We start from the raw sequence: 24162 nt of genomic DNA on the forward strand, positions 1-24162 counted from the left end.
GCCATAAAGTATTAATAAAGAAATGTTAACTTTGACATTCAATGGCGTTACCATTGCTGAATCCCCCACTATCAACATTCTGGGGATTACCATTGACCAGAAACTGAACTGGACTAGCCATATAAATATTGTGGCTAAAAGGCTAGGAATCCTGTGGCAGGTAACTCACCTCCTGACTCCCCAAAGCCTGTCCCCCACCTACAAGGCACAAGTCAGGAGTGTGATGGAATACTCTCCACTTAGCTGGATGAGCACAGCTCCAACACTGCTCAAGAAGCTTGACACCATCCAGAAAAAAGCGGCCTACTTGATTGGCACCCCATCCAAAAAAATTCACTCCCTCCACTACCGACGCACAATGGCAGCAGTGTGTACCATCTACAAGATGAACTGCAGGGATTCACCAAGGCTCTTTAGACACCACCTTCCAAACCCATGACCACTACCATCTAGAAGGACAAGGGCAGTAGACACATGGGAACACCACCACCTAGAAGATCCCCTCCAAGCCGCACACCATCCTGACTTGGAAATATATCACCATTCCCTCTCTGTCGCTGGGTTAAAATCCTGGAAATCCTTCCCTCACAGCACTCTGGATGTAGCTACACCATATGGATTACAACGGTTCAAGAAGGCAGCTCACCACCACCTTCTCAAGGGCAATTAGGGGTGGGCAATAAATGCTGGCCTAGCCAGCGACATCCACATCCCATGAATGAATATATTTTTAAAAAGTCATGGTTTGACTGCAGCAGGTGGTGAGGGGACCAACAGGTGGGAAAGATCTATTTGACCTTGTCCACGCCAATCTACCTGTCGCAGATGCAGCTATCTATGACAGTATCGGTAGAAGTGACTGCTGCACAGTCCTTGAGGAGACAAAGTCCCATCTTCACACTGAGGATACTCTCCATCTTGATGTGTGGCACTACCACCGTGCTAAATGGAATAGATTTACAACAGATCTAGCAACTCAGTACTGGGCATCCATGAGGTGCTGTGGGCCAGCAGAATTTTATTCAGCCACAAGCTGTAACTTTATGGTCTGGCATATCCCTCACTTTACTATTATTATTAAGCTTGGGGATCAACCCTAATTTAATGAAGAGTGCAAGGGAGCATGCCAGGAACAGCACCAGGCATACCTAAAATTGAGGTCTCAAACTGGTGAAGCTATAACACGGGACTATTTACATGCCAGTCAGCAGAAGCTGCATGCAATAGGCAGAGCTAAGCGATCCCACAACCAATGAATCAGATCAAAGCTCTGCAGTCCTGCCACATCCAGTCGTGAATGGTGGTGAACAATTTAACAACTAATCAAAGGAGGAGGCACCACAAACATCACCATCCTCAATGGTGGGGGAGCCCAGCACGTCAGCGCAAAAGATAAGGCATTTGCTACCATCTACAGCCAGACGTGCAAGTGGATGATCCATTTCGGCCTCCTCCTGAGGTCCCCAGCATCACAGATGCCAGTCTTCGGCCAATTCAATTCACTCCACATTATGGCAAGAAATGGCATTGGATACTGCAAAGGCCATTGGCCCTGACAACAGCCCAGCAGCAGCACTGAGGACTTGTGCTCTAGAATAGGCATGCCCCTAACCAAGCTGTTCCAGCACAGCTACAACTCTGACATCTGCACAATAATGTAGAAAATTGCCAGGTTTTTCTCATCAACAAAAAGCTGGACAAATCCAATTCAGCCAATTACCGCCCCATCAGCCTACTCATAATCATCAGCAAAGCAATGAAAAGTGTCTTTGACAGTGCTATCAAGCGGCATGAACACAGCAATTGCCTGCTCACTGATGCTCAGTTTGGGTTCTGCCAGGACCAGTCATCTCCTGACTTCATTAAAGCCTTGGTCCAAACATGAACAAAAAAGCTGAACTCAAGAGGTGAGGTGTGAGTGACTGCCCTTGACATCAAGGCAACATTTGACCCAGTGTGGCATCAAGGAGACCTAGCAAAACTCGAGTCAATGGGAATCAAGGGAAAACTGTCTACTTACTGGAATCATATCTCGTGCAAAAGGACATGGTTGTGGTTGTAGGAGGCCAATCCAAGGAGATTGCTGCTGAGGTTCCTCGGGGTAGTGTCTTAGGCTCAATTACCTTCAGTTGCTTCATCAATGATCTTCGCTCCAACATAAGGTTAGAAGTGGGGAGGTTCATTAAGATTGCACGTTTTTCAGTACCATTCGCAAATCCTCAGGTACCAATACAGTCCGTGCCCATATACAGCAACACCTGGACAACATTCAGACTTGGGCTGGTAAGTGGCAAGTAACATCCATGGCACCTTAAGTGCCAGGCAATGACCATCTCCATCAAGAGAGAATCTAACCATCTACCCCTTGTCATTTAATGGTATTAATGGCAAAATCCCCCAACATCAACAAATAAGTGAACCCACAAAGTGTTTGCTCAATCCCTTGTGAGTGATTGGTACTTTTATACCATTATAAAAACATGACATGGTGCTCAGCGGGTGTCAAACAGCCTGACAGCAAGATTACATACAGGTACGACATGGTGAACAGCCAAAGAATAAAAGAAAAGTGGCAGCTGCAACTTTACTGAAAATGTTAACACTTATAAAAGGCTCTCATCCTTTTAACAAAATACAGCTGCATGTTGCATGTGCTCAGCTCACAATGGGTTGCAGGATGGACATCTGGGTGTTTCTTTATGCACACCTCAAACTTCCACTGTCTCAACTGTTATACTTCTAACAGCCAGTAGGTGAAGGAAAGAACCAGAGTCAATCTTTACTTGGTATAGACATATTCACAGTGTGAACTATTACAGGTAACTACTACTAACTTGACTGTGTCTGCAAGTGTCTCTTTACATGTGCTCAAGTGACCATCCAAACAATTCACTCTACCTGCATTTACTTAACCTCAGTTCATGCAACTAACATCAACATCTCTGCTTGTAAGAAAAGGATGTGCAGAAACAGTTAATAACACCAAAACATGGAATGCATTTTGAACAAGTCACACTGAGAATTATTGGTCACATGGATGGAGTTGGCCTCCCACTAGGTTTAGATCTGCTAATGTCCTTCCCATGTACTTTCTTCTTCCCCAGTCACAACTCTCTGCACCTCCCCCAGCAGTACACATTTAAGCATAACATCACAGTTGGAATTTTACAGCCAATAGGGGCGGGATGGCAGGCAGTGGGGTCTGAAAATGGAGTGCCACAGCAGCAGCAGAGTATCCACTGCCTACCCACCCCCGCTGCAAATTTATCCACAGCTGGTGAGGCTGGCACCAAGTGTGCAGCAGGCTGGTGGCTGGGCAATGAGGGAGGGGGGGATAGGGGGGTGCTCCTATTTCGGCTCCCTGCTCCAATTGGAGGCACCTCCTCCAAGGTATTTCCCCCATCACCATGTTTCCCCTCTCCCCCTACCCTGTGCCCCCCAGTCCCTCACCTCTTCCTTGGGGACTGTTGCAGCCTGAGCAGTGGCCACCACTCATGGTGGCAGCTCTGGTACAAGGCAGCTGCCAGCCATTTGACTGGCTGGCAGCTCGTGGAGGCGGGACTTTCTCTCCAGCCAATTCATGGTCCGTTGGCTGTTAAATGGCTGCAGGGGAGCCAGCCAAGTGGGCTGGGATCACACCTGACTTTTATGCCAAGGGGCAGGGATCCCACCCTCAGTATAAAATTCAGTCCCAGGTGACATAGGATATGTTCATGTAAATAAATTCTGCTTTGCCTTACTACATAGGCAACTCAAATTAATAAAGGAATCTTTTCATCAACACAGTAAATTATTTCTTACATTTTGTTTATTTTTGTGGGCTGATAAACTAGCAATTATTAAGAGAATAAGTAAACTGGATGAGTTGCAGAGTTGTGTCACGTGGAGAAATATTTAACATAAAATCTGTGGGGCTCAGTAGAGGGTCCCGGAGCTTCTTTCATGCAGCTTGGTCACAGTACAGTCCATTTTGTAGATTTGCTTGGGGGCTCCTGATGTTCAATGTGTTTGTGCATAAAGCCCAGCAGTCAGTGCTAAAACTGAATCTTAAGCTGGGGTGGTACTGATTTTTTAAAAATTTGTTCTGAGAGCATCGTTGGCAAGGCCAGCATTTGTCTCCCGTACCCACTTGCCCTTGAGAAGGTGGTAGTGAGCCTGCAATTCATATGGTGCAGGTACACCCATAGTGCTGTTAGAAAGGAACTACTTCAAGAGACTAGTACTGGTTTGAGACCTGTGGCTACAATTTGCACCGTATGAGCCATGTTACCACTGTCTCATTTTGGCTTAGTGGCAACCGTCAGCTCTGCCCGTCAATGGCGAACTGCGTTTGCCACGTCAGACATCGGGAACCTCATTGTAATACATCTGCATACTATTATAACCCCTGCTCACCGGGATCATCTCCCCCTGCTGGATTATCCGAGCATGTCAGCGTGATTGCACACTGATGTGTTTCACAACAGGATATATAAGGTGGGCTGGCGAGCAGCACTTTGAGAGGAGCTTGGAGGTGGGTGCACAGTAACGTTGCCAAGCGCTCATGAGGGTCGTCTGTTGGACGTCAAGATTGAGGCGCCGCACACATTCAGGCGAGGGCATAGGCAAGTAGGTTTTTCCCTAGCTGGCTGACAGTGTGGTGCCCGGGCAAGGGCTGCTCTACGCTGGAAACGAGTTGGGCTTGTTGGGGGGGGGGGGGGGGGGGGGGGAGGGGCGGTGGGGTAGGAAAGGGCTGCCCTGCGATTGAGGTGAGTTGGATGGGGTAGGAAAGGGCTGCCTGGCGATTGAGGTGAGTTGAGCGTTGGGGGTAGTGCACAAGCAGATGGGGGGTGGGGCGGGGAGGGAAGTGGCCATGCATTAGGGGAACCTTGTATAAAGTGACCATTCCTCCGCAGCTGAGACAGTTCAGGCACAGGCACATTGACATGACTGGAGTCAGGCCTCTAGCTTATCTGCCCACTCAAGCAATGCAGAGGCACGAAAGTGCCACCAAGTGCTCCAGAGCTTTACACCCCTCGGGCACAGACTGCAAACTAATGAGTGTTTCAGTGGACTGCAGAACAGCTGGACGACTGCGCACGTTGTACAATCTCCTTGCTAAAGCTGGCCATGGAGCAGTCACTGGTGGAGGTGCTCACAGCCCCTTGCAATGTCATCATCCTGGTTTGGACCAGTCTCCCCCATGGTTTAAGCTAACAGTGCAGCCTTGCAGTGTGGGTTAGGAGAATGCCTGTACCTGAGCTGAGAGCACAGCATGCAGTCCAGTGGACAAAGCTGCCGCCAATTGGCCAGGTGGAGCGGGGCGGAGGTGGGTGGGTTCTCAGGCAGCCATGCAGCGCACTAAACTCTGGCCATTCAAGTGGTGGCCAGCGCTCTCTGGGATGCGTTAAGGGGCCTTCAGGCTTAACTATGAGAGGTTCTTAGAACACCCATGCTAACCCATGTGTCTCTATTTCATTCTGCAGAAGGAGTACATCAGGAGCATGGAACCTGGTGGACTAGCTGTACACCTCATGGCTTTCAGAGAGTGGAGCCAAAGGAGAAGAGAGCAATAGAGGCTCCTGGCTAGGCAGAGGGAGGAGCAGCACCCTCAGGCAGTAGGGGACGGCTGGTGCTCCCGCACATGCCGCCGAAGAGCCACAGCGAGCCATCGCTGGTCAGTGCCTAGTTAGACTCAGGGTCTATAGATGGCGCCTTTCATTCCTGCAAGTGACCGAGAACCGAGAATGATTTAGACTTGAAGGTAGGAAGGTTGATCAGTAAGTTCGCGGATGACACAAAAATTGGTGGGGTGGTAAATAGTGAGGAGGATAGCGTTAGATTACAGGAGGATATAGACGGGCTGGTCAGATGGGCTGATCAGTGGCAAATGGGATTTAATCTGGATAAGTGTGAGGTGATGCACTTGGGCAGGACAAACAAGGCACGGGAATACACGATGAATGGGAGGACCCTGGGAAGCACCGAGGTTCAGAGGCACATTGGTGTGTGTGTCCACCGGTCCCTTAAGATAACGGGACAGGTAGATAAGGTGGTTAAGAAGGCATATGGGATACTTGCCTTTATTAGCCGAGGCATAGAATATAAGAGCAGGGAGGTTATTCTGGAACTGTATAAAACACTGGTTAGGCCACAGCTAGAGTATTGCGTGCAGTTCTGGAATCTGCATTATAGGAAGGATGTGATTGCACTGGAGAGAGTGTAGAGGAGATTTACCAGAATGTTGCCTGGGCTGGAGAGTTATAGTTATGAGGAGAGATTGGATTGGAGAGATGGGGTTAATTTCCCTGGAGCAGAGGAGATTGAGGGGGGACATGATTGAGGTGTATAAAATTATGAGGGGCATAGATAGGATAGACCGGTTGGAACTTTTCCCCTTGGTGGAGGGATCAATAACCAGGGGGCATAGATTTAAGGTAAGAGGCAGGAGGTTTAGAGGGGATGTGAGGAAGAATTTTTTTCACCCAGAGGGTGGTGGGAATCTGGAACTCACTGCCTGAAAGGGTGGTAGAGGCAGAAACCCTCATAACATTTAAGAAGTATTTGGATGTGCACTTGCAATGCCGCGACATACAAGGCTATGGGCCTAGTGCTGGAAAATGGGATTAGAATAGTTAGGTACTTGTTTGACCGGAGCAAACTCGATGGGCCGAAGGGCCTTCTCCTGTGCTGTAGACCTCTGTGACTCTATGACTTTCTAACCAGTGTCGCCAAAGACTGCTTATGTCCAGGGAGCTGGTTGGTCACATCTGCCACCTGTTGCAGGATTTGGTGCCACGGGGACATGTAGGGCATACACTGCCAGTGGCCATGAAAGTGACCATGGAGCTCAATTTCTATGCTAGTGGCTCCTTTCAGGGCTCCTCAGGTGATCTTTGTGGGATATCACAAGCCTCTACCCACAAATGCATCCACGAGGTCACGAACACCATCTTCATGAAGACACACAACTTTTAGCATTTCACCTGGGACCAGGAAAGCCAGGATGAAAGAACGATGGGAAGTGCCCAGATCTCAGGTTTCCCACAGGTGCAGGGTGCCATCGACTGCACTCACATGGTGCTCAGATCTCCATGGTAACAAGCGGTCAACTATGTCAACCACAAGGGCTTCCACCCGGTGAATGTTCAACTGGTGTGCAACCACCACTAACGCATCCTGCAGGTATCGTATGGCTCCCAGGGAGTGTGCACGACTCCTACATTCTCAGTCAGTCACAGATCCCTGAACTCTTCCAGGGTCCACAGAGGCTGCAGGGTTGGCTCCTCGGGGATAAGGGCTACCCGCAGAAGACGTAGCTGATGACACACATGTGGCAGCCTCAGGCTGCAGCAGAGTGAAGTTATAACTTCATGCGGCTCATGCTGCAACTCGCATCTTGGTGGAGCAACCATTAGGATACTGAAAATGAGGTTCTGGTGCCTGGGCTGGTCTGGTGGAGCCCTGCAAACAGTCCGCAGAGGGTGTCACGTATTGTTGTCACCTCCTACGCCCTTTACAACCTAGTGCTGCAATGGGGAGAGGAGCTAGCTGAGCAGGAGATGGAAGAACTGCACATCTCCTCTAATGAGGAGGATGCCAATGGGGATAAGGGTGAGGAGATCCTCGAAGGCGAGGATGCTGGCGATGAACCCATTGCACAGGCCAAACAAGGCAGGCGTGCTCGGAAGGCCCTCATAGCTGCTAGATATGTGAAGGATGATGACGACATGTAATGAGGAGACCCTATAGATCCTCATATTGCATCTGTGAAGGTTTGACTCCTGTCTGGCTGAGGGCAGCTCGCTTGCGCTCTGTGATCAGGGTCATATCATGGAGATGCAGCCATGAAACTTTAAATGCACCTGACCCTTTGTCTGCCTTCAGCACTTGACCCCTTCAGGAGCACAGTGTCACTGGACACAGATGCTGAAGAGATGGGGCTGCATTTTAAATATGGCACTCGGCGTGAGGAAGCGGCAAGTTGATGGCATGGCGGGCAATTGAGAGCCCACCTGCCATTGAAACAGTGTGTTTCCTGGGAATGCATGGCTAATGAGGTGGGATTGGGATGATACGGCGGAAAAAGTTGCCACTGCAGCCGTTGGGTAAAACGTACTTCCCTGCCCACTACTGCACTTAGCGTTAATCTGGAAACATTCTGCCCTAAGCTTGCAAAATGCCCAGGAGGTCCAGCAGACCCTACGCCATTCCGAAAAAATCCGACCTGACAGCATGCTGGAGTTAGACTATATGTGGGAACAATCTCAAGAATGGGAATGCTTCAATAAGGGATTCTCACACTACTGCATTCCAGATTCAGACTGGGAACTGAGTTTAAATTCAGACTATCACTCTGCATCACTGCAAACAGAACCCAGCTCATAATGGTACACAAGGTTGACTACTTTTAATGTTCTAAGTGGGTTCACCCAAATCATTGTTAAAGGAGCTTTAAACTGGAACTGAATAACTTCCTTAATTATGGATGAGACATTAAGTGAGCAATCTCAAAATATTTTAACTTACAGTAGTTCTTTTGTTTAAGAAACAGTTTTATTTTATTTCATCACTTCTTAAAACTGTTGGAAGTGCCATTTTGGAATCAAATGGTACAGCAACCATGATCCCCCAAAGCACAGCATGTAAAGCACTGCAATATAGTTTTTCTTGTAAAATCATAATCAGTTTTATTTTTGAGAGACTTGAGTGAATAGCTGAGTGAGCTGGTGTTAGCCTCAGTGCCCCCAAATTTTTAATTTTAATTTATTAATTCCTGGGATGTGGGTGTTGCTGGCAAGTCCAGCACTTTATTGCCCATTCTTAATTGCCCTTGAGAAGATGGAAGTTAGAGACATTTTTTGACCCACTGCAGTCCATGAGCTGAAGGCACTTACACAGTGCTGGTAGGATGAAACATCAGTGATACATTTCCGAAAGAGGATGGTGTGTGACTTGGAGGAGAACGTGCTATTCACATGCGCCTGCTGCCCTGTCCTTTTAGGTAGTAGCGCTCATGGATTTGGAAGGTGTTGTCAAAGAAGCTTTAGTAATTTGCTGCAGTGCTTCTTATAGATGGTACACACTGCAACCATGTTGCACCAGTGGTGGAGGTGGTGGATGGCATGCTGATCCAATGGATTGCTTTGTCCTGAATGGTGTTGAGTTTCTTCAGTATTGTTGGAGCTGCACTCATCCAGGCAAGTGGACAGCATTCCATTACATTCCTGACTTGTGCCTTGTAAATGGTAGAAATACTTTGGGGAATCAAGGGATGGGTCAATCACTGCACAATTCCCAGCCTCTGACCTGGTCTTGTAGCTACAATATTTTGTTACTGGTCCACTTAAGTTTTTGGTCAATGGTCTTTCTGCATCTGGACATGAACTACTTCATTATCTGAGGAATTGTGAATGGAATTGAACAGCCTGCAATGATCAGTGAACATCCCCACTTCTGACCTAATGATGGAGGGAAGATCATTAATGTCTTTTGGGAAGGAAACCTGCTGTCCTTACCTGGTCTGGCCTACACGTGACTCCAAGCCCACATCAATGTGGTTGACTCTTAAAGTGACCTCTGAATAAGGGCAATTAGGGATGGGTGATAAATGCTGGCCTAGCCAGTGACGCCCACATCTCATGAATATAAAAACAAATTAAGCAGCTGAAGATGGTAGGGTCTAGGACCCTGCCTTGAGGAATCCCTGCACCAATGTCCTGAGTTTGAAACGATGGGCCTCCAACAAAACAGGCATTTCCTTCACACTAGATACAACTACAGCTAGTGGAGAGCTCTACCTGATCTTCATTGACTTCAGTTTTGTTAGGGCTGCTTATTGCCAGACTCGGCCAAATGCATTGGGAGAGGAATTTTCCCACAGATCCTTCTCTTACTTTTAATAATAGATCATTTGGTCACTTTTTGAGTTTTAATAATTCTACAAAATTCAATTTCCTAGCCAATTCTAGCATACATCACTCCTCCTCTTAAATGTTGTTTTCAGTCCAGCAGCTGTATGACTGCAATAAAGGTCAGTACAAACAGGACACCCTATCTTATAGAGTAATTAGCACATTTTTGCTTTGGTCATTTTTCAACACTGCCAAGTGCTGTTATTAGAATCACAGAATGAGTGCCACATCGACTTGCAATTCAGTTCCTTGATGTCAGCTATCTTCAGTGACCAATAGTGAAAAATGCTGAATCTACTGAATGTCAGAAACTGTCTGCAAAGCAAACTGAGGATTACAGGAAATATTTCCTCTCTGCTATTTATTATAAATAATAACTCATTCTTTATACTTTACAAATTGGTACAAAATTATTTGACCAGAGGTAAACATAGGAAGAGGAGCAGGCAATTCAACCCCTCGAACCTGGCCATTTAATTAGATCATGATTGATTTGTACCTCAACTCCATTTACCCACCTTGGTTCCATATCCCTTAATATCTTTCACAAAAATCTAACATTTTCAGTTTTGACATATTTTATTGACCTAGTCTCAACACTTTTTTTGGGGAAGAGTCCCAGATTTCCATTTCTCTTTGTGTGAAGACGTGCTTCCTGATAACACCCCTGAGCAGCCTATCTCTCATTTTAAGGGCATCGCTCACTCCCCACATCTTGTTCTGGACCAGAGGATGTTGTTTCCCTACATAGCCTATCAAATCCTTTACTCATCCTAAGCACTTCATCCATTAATCTTCTATACTTGCAGTTTTGCTACAAACTCTTCCTCCTAGCACTCTTCTCAATGTGTCCATTAATATGTGAACTCTTGGCTTTTAATTTAACCATTGTGAGAATTTCACAAACTCTATAGAATAATAGATCATCAGCGGTACATTTTGTGCATGCCTATAAAGTATATAGGCACAATAATGTCCAAACCAATGAAAACCCCTTAGCAACCATGCTTTACCCACAAGTCAGGGTCACCCTTTTGTTTTAGCTTCCTGAGCTGCTGTTGACATTCTGCCCACTGTTTGGCACACATTCACATGTAAATGAACTCCGGACAGCCTCAGAGACGCACTATTTTATGGATTTTGGGAGTTGCCAGTAGGTTAATTGCCCCCATTGCTGTGCCCCTAAACACACAAGGCTGTTTCTGCATGGACAGCACCTCAGCTGATGGATAGACATAGGGAAAACGGTGCATGCAGCTGCACTTGCTGCATCCAGTTCCTGTGTTACAGCCAAATGAAGAAGAATACATGCTCAGTGGCGTGATTTCATTTTCAGATGACCATGTTTCTCTGAACCTGCCTCAGTTACAACTTACTTTGTGGTTAAAATGCTAATGAGCTTATCTTTGCACAGTATCCACTGGCTTGCCTCATCCCAGTCTTAACCCAGTGCACACCACCTCATCTCCCTATATGTTATTGGATCTAATGTGCCATATGAGAAATGCCTGCTATTAAATGCTTAATCACGCAGTGTAAAGCTGGTTTTGTCATTGCTCAGTTTTGTCATACATCTTTAATAATCTAATTTGAACAAAACACAAATTTGATCCATATGATATCATTTTATTTGATAATAAGTGTGGATTTGTTTCTACTTTAGAGGAACTATCTTGTGTATTTAACCTCTTGGCAGATGCAGAAACAACCCATTTAATTTATCCTTTCAATATCCTTTAGAGCAGCCTACACTATCATTTCAAAAATCTTTAATTTGTACTTTGATTGACTTCCTAATGTAGCAAGTAATTTCAGCTTCCTCATTTAGAAAATACCTTGGGGTTCATTGCTTGCTGACGTGCAAAATACCCTTCTCCTAAAAGCATTATCAAGTTGATTAATTCATTCCAGAAACATTAAAGTTCAGCCAATGGAGCATCACAGCCTTTAGAAGGACCGGAAACAACCCTTGTGTGACTTGATGTATGTGACACCTCTCCCACAAGCTGAGACTGCACAGAGAGCTTTCAGCAGAATGGCCACTATCATTGCTCCCAGCATATACACATCAAGTGCCAAGGTTCCTCAGTGTGTTGGTTATGGATCTGACTTCACATCTGAATAAAGTTATGTAATGCTTAACTGCACTGCCAGGCACAAAACAGACGAACCGCAAGCCCTCAGGAACCATTATTTTGAGTGTAGTACAAGCTCAACTTTTCAGATAACAACAAACTGTAAATGCGAGAAAATAGAAAAATAAATAGCAAAAGCAAAAAGCTACAGAAGCTGGAAATCTGAAATAAAAACAGAACATGTCGGAAATACTCAGCAGGTCAGGCAACATCTATGGAGAGAGAAACAGAGTTAACGTTTCAGGTCACAGATGCTGTTTGAAACCACGAGGGAGGAAAAGAGGAGAGCAATTCTCCTGAGTATTGGTGGGAGCAAAATCTACAGCTTAATTCAAAGCTTGACGGTCCCCACTATCCAAGATTCGAAGAGCTTCAGTGAATTAGTAGACCTTGTTAAAGGTCATTTTCAGCCCAAGCCCTCAGTCACAATGCAGAGGTTCAGGTTCAATTCACGGAATAAAGCTCCGGGAGAGACAATTGCTACCTACGTGGCAAAATTAAAACAACTAACAGAATATTGTGATTTTGGTGAAACCCTGAATGACATGTTCAGGGATCGTTTAGTATGTGATGTGCAGGAAGACACTATTCAGCGAAGATTGCTGGCTGAAGTGAATCTTGATTTTAAAGAAGTGTTAGAAATAGCACTGGCGCTGGAAAGCACTGTAAGGCATTCACAAGCAATCCAAGTGCGTAAAATGGCGCCCTTCTCCTAGTCAGGTGGGGGGAGTCAGCTGAAAGTGGCGCAAAATGCCATGACTCCACTGCGAAGTGGGAAACAGCACCCCCAACCAAAAAATGAGAAGAAACAGCTTAGCAACTAAATCAAAAAAAAATGTTATTGACATGGAAACAGTCAGTCTTCTAGTGATTGGCAATTTTAAAAAGTAGAATGTTATTTTTGTCACAGAAGTGGACACATAATGAAACAGTGCAAAGTGAGATTTAAACAGGCCACAAACAACAAACGAAGTCCAATGAAGTCTAAAGTGTAGAAGAGCCAGAAACAACCAAATCTGACATTTAGTCATTATTCAACATGAAAGTTGGGAAGACAGAGTAAATTATTGTCACAGTGCAATTGAATGGTAAACCCTTAAAATGGAAGTAGACATGGGTCTTCTACTACTGTAATAGGAGAACACACTTTCAGATATTTAAATAAAGGTGATCAACAATTACATTTAGAAAATACATCTGCCGGGTTGAAAATGTACACAGGCGAAGAAATCCAAGTAAAAGGTATCACCAGAGCAACTGTTCATTATAGACACCAATCGGCACAGCTACCAGTGATGGTGTTAGAAGATAGAGGACCAAGCCCTCTAGGTTGAAATTGGTTGAGGGAACTTAACGAATGAAGACTGTCTTAAGCAATGACATAGAAGAACAGCAAAGAAAACCCAAAGAGACTCTGCTGTACGACAGAGTTCAAGATGAAGTGAGCGAACTTCACAAAGAAAAGGAAAACCTGTTGAAAGACCTTCACACACTACAAGGATTCCTCAGGTCAAAGTTTGTGCCTCTAAAAAATTACAAGGAGAAACAGGAAGAATTTAACACCTCTCTGAACAAACTGAAGAACCAGTTGACAGAGAAGAAGCAGCAATGTTCAAGTTTCCAGGAGGAAGCCAACAAATACAAGAAGGAGACAGAAGAGCTGAAGAATCAGTTAAATGAAGCTAAAGAGGCTTTGAAAGCAAAAGTCGAAGAACTTTCCACGATTCCAGTAGATAACCAAGTCACGGGTAACTCAACTACTGAACTAAGACAAGTTGAGATTGCATCTGAGAGAAGTCTGGCCAACAGTGAAGTCAAAAAGAAGGTCAAGACTAAATTCTGTGCTAGAAAGAAGACACATAGAAAGAAGATGCAGAATTACTGATGAGGTGCCGTCTATGGACAAGACTAAGCCTAATATTTCCCAAATTGGAAGGGAAGATGGAGTAAAACCAAGGACAGACATGCCCTATGTCTCTGTCAGAATCACAGAATCACACAGTGCAGAAGAGGCCCTTCGGCCCATCGAGTTTGCACCGACACGTGAGAAACACCTGACCTACCTACCTAACCCCATTTACCAGCACTTGGCCCATAGCCTTGAATGTTATGACGCGCCAAGTGCTCATCCAGGTACTTTTTAAAGGATGTGAGGCAACTCGCCTCCACCACCCTCCCAGGCAGCGCATTCCAGGCCATCACCACCCTCTGGGTAAAAAAGTTTTTCCTCACATCCCCCCTAAACCTCCTGCCCCTCACCTTGAACTTATGTCCCCTCGTGACTAACCCTTCAACTAAGGGGAACAGCTGCTCCCTATCCATCCTGTCCATGCCCCTCATAATCTTGTACACCTCGATCAGGTCACCCCTCAGTCTTCTCTGCTCCAACACAAACAACCCAAGCCTACCCAGCCTCACTTCATAACTTAAATGTTTCATCCCAGGCAACATCCTGATGAATCTCCTCTGCACCCCCTCCAATCCAATCACATCCTTCCTATAATGTGGCAACCAGAACTGCACACAGTACTGCAGCTGTGGCCTCACCAAGGTTCTATACAACTCCAACATGACCTCCCTACTTTTGTAATCTATGCCTTGATTGATAAAGGCAAGAGTCCCATATGCCTTTTTCACCACCCCACTAACATGCCCTTCCGCCTTCAGAGATCTATGGACACACACGCCAAGGTCTCTTTGTTCCTCAGAACTTCCTAGTGTCATGCCGTTCATTGAATAATTCCTTGTCAAATTACTCCTTCCAAAGTGTATCACCTCACACTTTTCAGGGTTAAATTCCATCTGCCACTTAGCTGCCCATTTGACCATCCCGTCTATATCTTCCTGTAGCCCAAGACACTCAACCTCACTGTTAACCACCCGGCCAATCTTTGTGCCATCCGCAAACTTACTAATCCTACCCCCCACATTGTCATCTATGTCGTTTATATAAATGACAAATAATAGGGGACCCAGCATAGATCCCTTTAGTACGCCACTGGACATTGGCTTCCAGTCACTAAAGCATCCTTCTGTCATCACCCTCTGCCTCCTACAACTGAGCCAATTTTGAGTCAGAGTTGAAGGCACTGAATTGCAAGTGCCTAATGAGGTACCTGATGTTAATGTGGTTCCAGGGAATGTGTTTCCTACAAAAGAATCTGAAGTCGTGGAGCTACGACGTTCCACACAGATCAGGAAACTACCTAAAAGTCTGAACTTGTAATTTCATGTCATTGTAATGTCATGAGATAAATATCCTTGTAAATACAAAATATACAGAAAAGTTAAAGGGGGAGGAATGTAATAATTATACTTTTGATAAACGTAGGACTGCAGCTCTAAGAATAATCCTGTATTATCAGATCACATGATCCGTGTAAACCAATGAGTTAGCAGCACGGGGCACCTCTAAGAGGGAGTTCTTCTTTAGCTATGGGGTGTGATGCACTCGTGTAGTTGCAGCTGCTGTCTTGTAAATGAAGTTAAATGTTTCCAATAAGAAAAGTTTTCTGAAGATCGACTCTATAACAGGTCTGCTCTGTGATTCAATAAGATCATGGTTGATCTTCTGTCTCAACTCCATTACCCAGCCTATCACCACAACCCTTGATTCCCTTAGTATCCAAAAATCTTTTGATCTTGGGATTGAATATACTCTATGACTAAGCATCCATAGCCTTCTGGGGTATAGAATTCCAAAGATTCATAACCCTTTGAGTGAAGAAACTTCTCCTCATCTCAGTCCTAAATGACCGACCCCTTAAACTGAGACTGTGAGCTCTAATTCAAGGCTCCCCATCCAGAGAAAACAACCTCCCATATCTACCCTGCTAAGCCCCTTATGAATTTTGCATGTTTGAATTGTCTCATTCTTCTAAACTTCAATAAGTATAGCCCTCTCTACTCAATTTCTTCTCATACGACAATCCCCTCATCTCAGGTATCAGTCTAGTGAACCTGCAGTCTAGTGAAGGCAGTTATATGCTTCCTTAGATAAGGAGACCAAAACAGGACTCAGCGGTCCAGGTGTGATCTCCCCAATGGTCTATATGATTACAAAAAGTATTCCTCATTCTTATACTGCAATTCCCTTGCAATAAAGGCTAACATAACATTTGCTTTCCTAATCACTTGCTGTACCTGCATGTTAACTTTCTGTGATTCAAGTACAAGGACACCCAGGCTCCTCTGAATACCAACAGTTTTCAGTCTCTCACTTTTAAAAAATATTCTGCTTTTCTGCCAAGCTGGATGACTTCTCATTTCGCCACAGTATATTTCCTCTGTATGTTCTTGTTATGTGACAGGTTAGACTTGGTTAACCTGTCAAAACCCCTCTGCAGCCCCTTTGGTCCTCTGCACAACTTTCTTGCTCATTCAGCTTTGTATCACCATTAAACTGGGATATATTGCACTCAGTCCCCTCCTCTAAGCCATTGAGATAGACTGTAGATAGCTGAGCTCGAGCACTGATCCTTGAAGTTTCTTACTAGTTACATTCTGCCATCTGGAAAATAACCAGTTTATTCCCACTCTATAGTGACAGGGTGAAAGACAGGAGAGATTGAATGTCAGAAGAATTAGTCTTCCAGGGCCAAAGGGAATGGAGGTGGAGCAAGAAACAAAAGATGTGCCTAGAGCTGGTGTGCTACTGACTAAACACAAAAATAAGAGAAAAACCAAAACAAACAAAGGAAAGGAAACAAAATGGGACAGAGATTACAGTCTGAAATTGTTGAACTCAGAGTTGAGTCAGAAAGCTGTAAAGTGCCTAACTGAAAGCTGAAGTGTTATTTCTCAAACTTATGTTGAGCTTCACTGGACAGTGCAGTAGGTCAAGGACAGAGATGTCAGCATGCGAGCAAGATAAGAATTAAAATAACAGGTCACTGGAAGCTTGGGGTGATGCTTGCAGACAGAACAGAGGTGTTCTGCAAAGCAGTCAGCCAATCTGCATTTGATCTCCCCAACGTAGAGCAGACAATAATATAAGCAGTGAATACAATAGACTAGATTGAAAGAAGTACACATAAATCACTGCTTCACCTGGAAGGAGTGCCCTGGGGCCTTGGACGGTGAGGAGAGAGGAGGTAAAATAGTAGGTGTTACACCTCCTGCATTTGCATGGAAAGGTGTCATGGGAAGGGAACAGGTGTTGGGGGTGATTGAGGAGTGGACCAGGGTATCACGGAGGGAATGGTCCCTTCTGAATGCTGACGGGGGAGGGGAAGAGGTGTTTGGTGGTGGGGTCATTCTGGAGGTGGTGGAAAATGATCTTTTGAATGTGGAGGCTGGTGGGGTGGAGGGAACCCTATCATGGATTCTGAGGGGGGAGGGGAAGGGGTGAGAACAGAAGTGTGAGAAATGTGGCGGACACGGCTGAAGGTCCTGTCAACCATGCTGAGGGAGGGAATCATCAGCTGAAGAGAAAAGCAGGCAACTCAGAAGCATTAGTGTGATTTGTGACTGAACCCATGAACTTCTGGCAGGGGAACATTAATTACTGAATTGATTCCTTATTATAGCCAAAATGTAGCTGTCATCGTGCAAAATATCATATTGAACAATGAGGGAGGATGAAGGAAAATGTTTTAGGAGTACCTCAACATTAATACTTGGACTCAGGTTTCTTAATTTATTATAATTAATGCACACGATTTGTGATGAATTTAATATGTTCTTGAAATCAACCTTTTTCCAAACCTGATGCAATAAAAACAGGAAATGCTGGAAATACTCAGCAGGTCAGGCAGCAACTGTGGAGAGAGAAAGAGAGTTAACCTTTCAGCTTGATGACCTTTCATGAGAACTGAGAAAAGTTAGCAATGTAATAAGTTTTGAGCAAGTAGAAGGAAGAGGGCGGAAAAAGAACAAAAAGGGGAAATTTGGTGGTGCAAGGCCAAAGAGGGCAAGTAAAAAAAAAAGATGTCAAGAGGAGGTGTGAATGGCAGAATAATGAACAGCTGCTGTCCAAAATCAAAAACAAAAATAAAATCGAAACTTGCAAAGGGAAAGGGAACAAAATGGGGTCAGAGATTATGGTCCAAAATTGTTGAACTGATATTGAGTCCAGAAGATTGTAGCAATACTAATCAAATAGTTTTATGCAGTTGAGTGCTCACTATGCATTTGCCATGGTTGGTTCATTCCTACATAATGTCAATCTTTGCTCTCATATCTAAAACTGCCATCATACCTCTCTTTTAAAAAAAAGCACTTAATCCCACTGTACTTGCAAATATCGGCCCGTCTCCAACCTCCCTTTCCTCTCCAAAGTCCTTGAATGTGTTGTCACCTTCTAAATGAGTGGTTTACCATGGTTTCAAATGGTACAATAGCTTCTATGACCACATGTTTGCATGTGTCCTGGATGATGGCAAGTCTCCTGACCCATTCCCAGTCACTAATGGAGTTAAACAGGGCTGCGTGCTAGTGCCAACCTTCTTCAGCATGCTTTCTCTGCCATGCTCTCTGGTGCCTACCATGATGGTGACCCTGGCATCAAAATCAGATATCTCACTGATGGAAAGCTGCTCAATGTGAGACAACTCCAGGCAAAGACTAAGGTCTCCAAGGACATGCTTCATGATTTCCTGTTTGCTGATGGCTGTGCATTAGCTGCTGGTTCAGAGCTGGACATACGATATAACATAGACTTGTCCTCGGCCTTATGATCAGCACAAAGAAAACTGAAGTAATGTACCAGCCTGCTGCAGAAAAACCCTATCTCGAGCCTAAGGTTTCAGTCCATGACCTGAACCTGTCACCAGTGGATAAGTTCACTTATCTCACTAGCACACTTTCTTGAGTTGTTTACATTAATGACGAGACACATGCAAGAATTGCCAAAACCAAGCGTGGTGTTCGACAGATTACGAACATCAATCTGGGATGAAGAGGAGTAAGTCTGCCTACCAAACAGAACATCCTGTCCACTCTGCTCTACACATGCAAGACTTGGACTGTGTACTAGCATCATACCAAGAAGCTCAACCACTTTCACTTGATCTGCCTTTGGAAGCTTCTGAAGATCAGGTGGCAGGACAAAATGCCAGACACTGGGGCGCTCACCCAAGCTGATATGCCAAGCATCTACGCCATATTGAGACAGTCACAACTGAGTTGGGCTGGTCATGTAGCCAGAATGCCTGATATTCGCTTACCAAAGTAAATCTTCTATGTAGATCTTGAGTCTGGGGTGTGCACTCAACCTTCCTTGAAAAGGAAGTGCCTCAAGTTCAATCTGAAGATTTCGCTTAAGAGATTTGATCTTGACTTCGAGTCCTGGGAGCAGCAAACCCAGGATTGTTGCACCTGACACAACCAAATTAAAGAATGGTGCGGCTTCCTTTGAAAGCAAACGTATATCAGAAGCAGAGAGAAAACACAAGCAGAGAAAATCTCAAGCCAGCAACTCGCTCAAAACTCAATCATCAGTATCTTGTCCTTTTTGCAGCAGAACAATCGGGATGCAGATTGGCCTTAGTAGTCACCTACGTACCCACCGGAACCCTACCAAACACTCCAGATGATGAGCATGGTCATCTTCACCTTGAACGCTAACAAGGCCTTCTAAATAACTGCCCATTTCCCTTGCAACTCCATGTTTCAATCCTTCTAATCAGGTTTCTGCCCTGTCACAGTACTGAAATGGCTCTTATCAAAGTCCCAAATTAATTCCATTTCACGGGCAGAAGTAAACTATACCTCTTCATTTTCTTGACCTGTCTGAAGCCTTTAACTTGGATATTCACACCATCCTCCTCCAATGCACTCATGTGGTTCCATCCTTCACTATCTAATTGCAGCCAGAGTATCACTTGGAATGGCTTCTCTTCCTGCCCCTATACCATTACCTCTGGTGTACCCCAAGGATCTATCCTTGGCTGTCTCCTTTTTCTCATCTATGTGACATCATCCGAAGACACAGCATTAGTTTCCACACGTACACTGACAATATGCCGCTCTACCTCTCCACCATCTCTCTCGACTCCACCACTATTGCTGAATTATCCGACATTTAGTACAGGATGAGCAGAAGTTTCCTCCAATTAAATATCGTGAAGACTGAAGCAATTGTTTTCGGTCCGCACTCCAAACTTTGTTCCCTAACTACCGACTCCAGCCCTCTCCCTGGAAATTGTCTTAACCAGAATGGTTTGCAACTTTGGTGTCATATTTGATCCTGAGATGAGCTTCCAGGCACATGTCCCCGCCACCACTCAGACCATCAATTTTCACCTCCATAACATCACCCAACTCTGCCCCTGCCTCAGCTCACCTGCTGCTGAAATCCTCATTCACGTTGCTGTGACCTCTAGACTAGACTATGCCAACATACTCCTGACTGGCCTCCCACACACTACCCTCTGTAAACCTGAACTCATCCAAAGCTCTGTTTCCTGTGCCCTTATTCACAACGAATCCAGTTCACCTATCACCCTATGTTCAGTGACTTACATTGGTTCCAGTTAAGCAAGCACTCGATTTTAAAATTTTCCTCCTTGATTTCAAATCCATTCATGGCCTGGCCACTCCCTATCTCTGTAATTTCCTCCGGTCCCAAAGCCCTCAGGTATCTGCATCCCTCTAATTCTGCCCTCTTGAGCAGCCCTGATTTTAATTGCACCACCTTTGGTGGCCATGCTTCTTCTGCTTAGGCCCTAAGCTCTGGAATTCCCTCCCTAAACCTCGCCACCTCTCTATCTCTCTTTCTTCCTTTAAGATGCTCCTTAAAACCTCTTTTGGCTATCTGCCCTAATACCATTTTAGGTGATATCTTTCGATCCTGGCTGAAGGAGAAATGGGCAGTGCACTGTCTCCTGGGCAACTCTGTCGGATCGCAGTAGAATCAGGGAAAAGAGGACATGTCCATGTTTTACACCACTAGCTGCTGTTACCTGGTAAGTTTAAAGGTGCAGTCTTTTAATGAATGAGTGTGGATGAGTGAATGGATGAGTGGTTGGGCGGGGGAGCTGGGTGAGTGGGTAGTCAGGGCATAGTCGGGTCTAGCTGGGGCAGTGGATAGTTGGGTTGAGTCGGGTGTTGAGGGTGGTAGTTGGGGGTGTTGTTGGGTGAAGTCATGGGGTAGTTGGAGGGTAATTGGATAGTCGGGAGGGGTAGTTGGGTGGTCAGGGTGGTAGTCGGGTGGGATAGTTGGGAGGTTAGGGGGTTTAGTTAGGTGTTCGGGGCGTAGTCGGGTCACGTGGTCGGGGATGGTAATTGGGGAGGTCCGTTGTGGAGTTACCCAGGTGTTAGACCAGGCTTAAATCTTTCTACCATTTCCTGTGTAACTATCAAGGTAAGTTGTGTGGATCTGTCTCAAGTCTTTGAATCCAGCTCAGAGTCAGAGATATTTGCGTGGGACTCCAGGCAGCAGGGAATTGACCATTGGTAGTTTCAACTTCCCAGACAATTTCAACGTATGTCCACAAATCAGGACTTCTGCAGGGTCCTAATGTAAATCTTTCGTCTTTTATCTGTTCTCTGACAACCTGAAGACAAGGAGATTTGGGCCAGTATCTTTAATATAGAAGAATGTCCATAGGCATGTCACAAAGATATAAGGAAACAATGAATGCTGGGCCTAAGAAGGTATTTAAGAAGGTGGAGTCTGGCCATGAGGCCATTGAAAGGTTGTGTCGGGAAAAGACAAAGGGTGGATGAGAGTTTCAGTGGCTATGTTACTGAGGCAGAAATAGTTGCTCTTTGTGATAGATGTGGGGTCAAAAGAGAATATAAAACCAAATTACAAAGAGTCTGGTTCAACCTCAGGTATTGGCTAAGGAGGAATATAATGAGTTTTTGTGGTTGCTGAAGACGTCTGTCTTTCCATTGCTTAACTGAATGAAATTGCCATTTATTCAAGGCTTTTTACTGTCAAGCCCAAAGATTATGAAGGGATCAAAAGGAGAGGTGAGGGGTAGAGTTGGTTGGCATCAGCGTATAAATCGAAGTGATCCTCTGTCTTTGATGTCGCCAAATGGCAGCATGTAGAGTAGAACAAGGGACACCCAAATATGGATTTTCACAGTCTTCCAAAATGACAGCGTAGCAATAGGAAGAGAAACCATTGCTAATGATGTCGCAGCTAGAATCAGATAGGTAATGATAGAACAAAGCAAGGACAGTCTCACCAAGTTGGACAACAAAGGAGAGGCACAGGAGCAGGATCATGTAGATGATAAGGGATGATGTGCTACTCACAAATTAGGATAGGGCTGTTGTGGTGCTGGTCAGTGGAGTGAGTGGAGAGTAGACAAATTTGAGAAATTTAAACACGGAAATGTAGAAGAAATAGGCATGGATCTGGGAGGTGACAATATATTTAATATCTTTGCGGAGAAAAGGGAGACTGGAGATGGAGCAGTAGTTTGAATGGACACATAGATTGAGGGTGGTTTATTCTGATGATGGCATTGAATGGGAGTAACAGTGTACAATTTGGGTTTAAGGGAACCAAGACCAGGACCATACCATGAGAATGGCTGGGATGAGAGACCGTGAAGGATTTGCTAGGAACAAGGGCTTCAAAAGTGGAGGTGAGGGTGTGTTTGAGCAGATGAACAGCTGCAGATGAACCAATGGCTAGGCTGTTGGGAGTTTGCAAGTTCCAGGGGACAGGCAGTTGGAAGTGGGTAGGGAGTTTTGGCAGTGAGGGCTGCAAGGAAGTGGTCAAAGATTACCTTGTCGGTGATTGAGACCAGGGAATAGAGAGGCCACAGAAATGACACACTAACTGCAGAACGTTTTATGGTCTTTAAACCTCACAGTCATTGAAAATGTTGCGTTGATTTCTCATTTTACAAAGGAAAGGGGAACATACAAATAGGAATGGGTCATTGGCCCACCGAGCCTGTCCTGCCTTTCAATTATATCATGGTTCAATTACAATCCTTTACTCCAAATTCCTTGAAGCCCTTTCCCAACAAAAATCTATCAATCTCAGCCTTGAAAATTTCAAATGACCCTTCAGTATTCACAGACTTTTGGGGGAGCATGTTTCACATTCCAACTAACTTTTGTGTGAAAAAATGTTTCCTAATTTCTTGACTGGCCTAGCCCTAATCTTAAATTTATGCCCCCTGGTGCTGGTCCCCCCATCAGAAGAAATACTTTCTCTGGATCTATCCTATTGAATCCTCTTATCATTTTAAATGTCTCAATTAGGCCATCCTTCTAGCTTCTAAACCCTAGGGAATATAAGTTTTCACAACCTGTCTTCGTAATGTAATCCCTTCAGCCCCAAGGTCATTCTGATGGATCCACATGGTGCCGCCAACAAAGTCAATTTTTCTTCCTGAGGTACTGAGGCCAGAATTGATTGCAATATTCCAGAGGGAGGTCTGACCAAAACTCTGAACAGCTGAAACATCACTTCCTCACTTTTGAATTCCAGCCCCTTGAAATAAACACCAACATAAGCTTGTTTGATTTGTTTTTGTACCAGTGCACTAGCTTTTAGTAACCTGTGCACATGGACACCTACATCTTGTTTTTCCACTATACACCACAGTCTCAGAACATTAAGCATATAGTCTAATTTGTCTTTCTAAGGTCCAATCTAGTTCAGCAACTCATTCAAATTATTAATGTTTCCACATCACACATTGTAGTGAAATTGCAATAAGTGTTTTTTTTTATTGTCTTGAAGTGTAGAAATAATAGCACAGCATGAACTGATCTATCTTTTGCTAAGTTTTATCCCCTACCCTCCTCTCATGAGGATGTTACCTTCTTGCATGGATGCCACTCCACAAATGCTGGTCACTCTCAAGCAGCCTTGGTAGTGAATGTTCATGGGTTATTCAACCATGGAGATACCCAGAGTTAAACTCCAGCTTGTCCTATCCTAACATGAACACACACTGCGGCTCACAGGCAATGAAGGTCAACATACCATTTGCCTTCTTAACTGCTTGCTGCACCTATATGCTTGCTTTCAGTGATTGGTGTACAAGGGCACCCAGGTCCCTTTGCGCATCAACATTTACCAATCCATTACCATTTAAATAATACTCTGCCATTCTGTTTTTCCTACCAAGGTGGATAACTTCACACTTATCCACGTTATACTGTGTCTGCCATATATTTGTCCACTCACTCAATTTGTCTAAATTCCCTTGCAGCCG

General features: G+C 44.9%; 1 protein-coding gene across 3 annotated transcripts in view; it reads right to left on the reverse strand.

Annotated features, from left to right (window-relative positions):
• The window catches only part of LOC144686508 (SPATS2-like protein), a 230507-nt gene that overhangs the window by 87086 nt on the left and 119259 nt on the right, over positions 1-24162 (reverse strand). The gene's annotated exons all lie outside the window — the stretch shown is intronic.

Source organism: Cetorhinus maximus, chromosome 11 (genome assembly GCF_964194155.1).
Source record: "Cetorhinus maximus chromosome 11, sCetMax3.hap1.1, whole genome shotgun sequence".
In the NCBI taxonomy this organism is placed as follows: domain Eukaryota; kingdom Metazoa; phylum Chordata; class Chondrichthyes; order Lamniformes; family Cetorhinidae; genus Cetorhinus; species Cetorhinus maximus.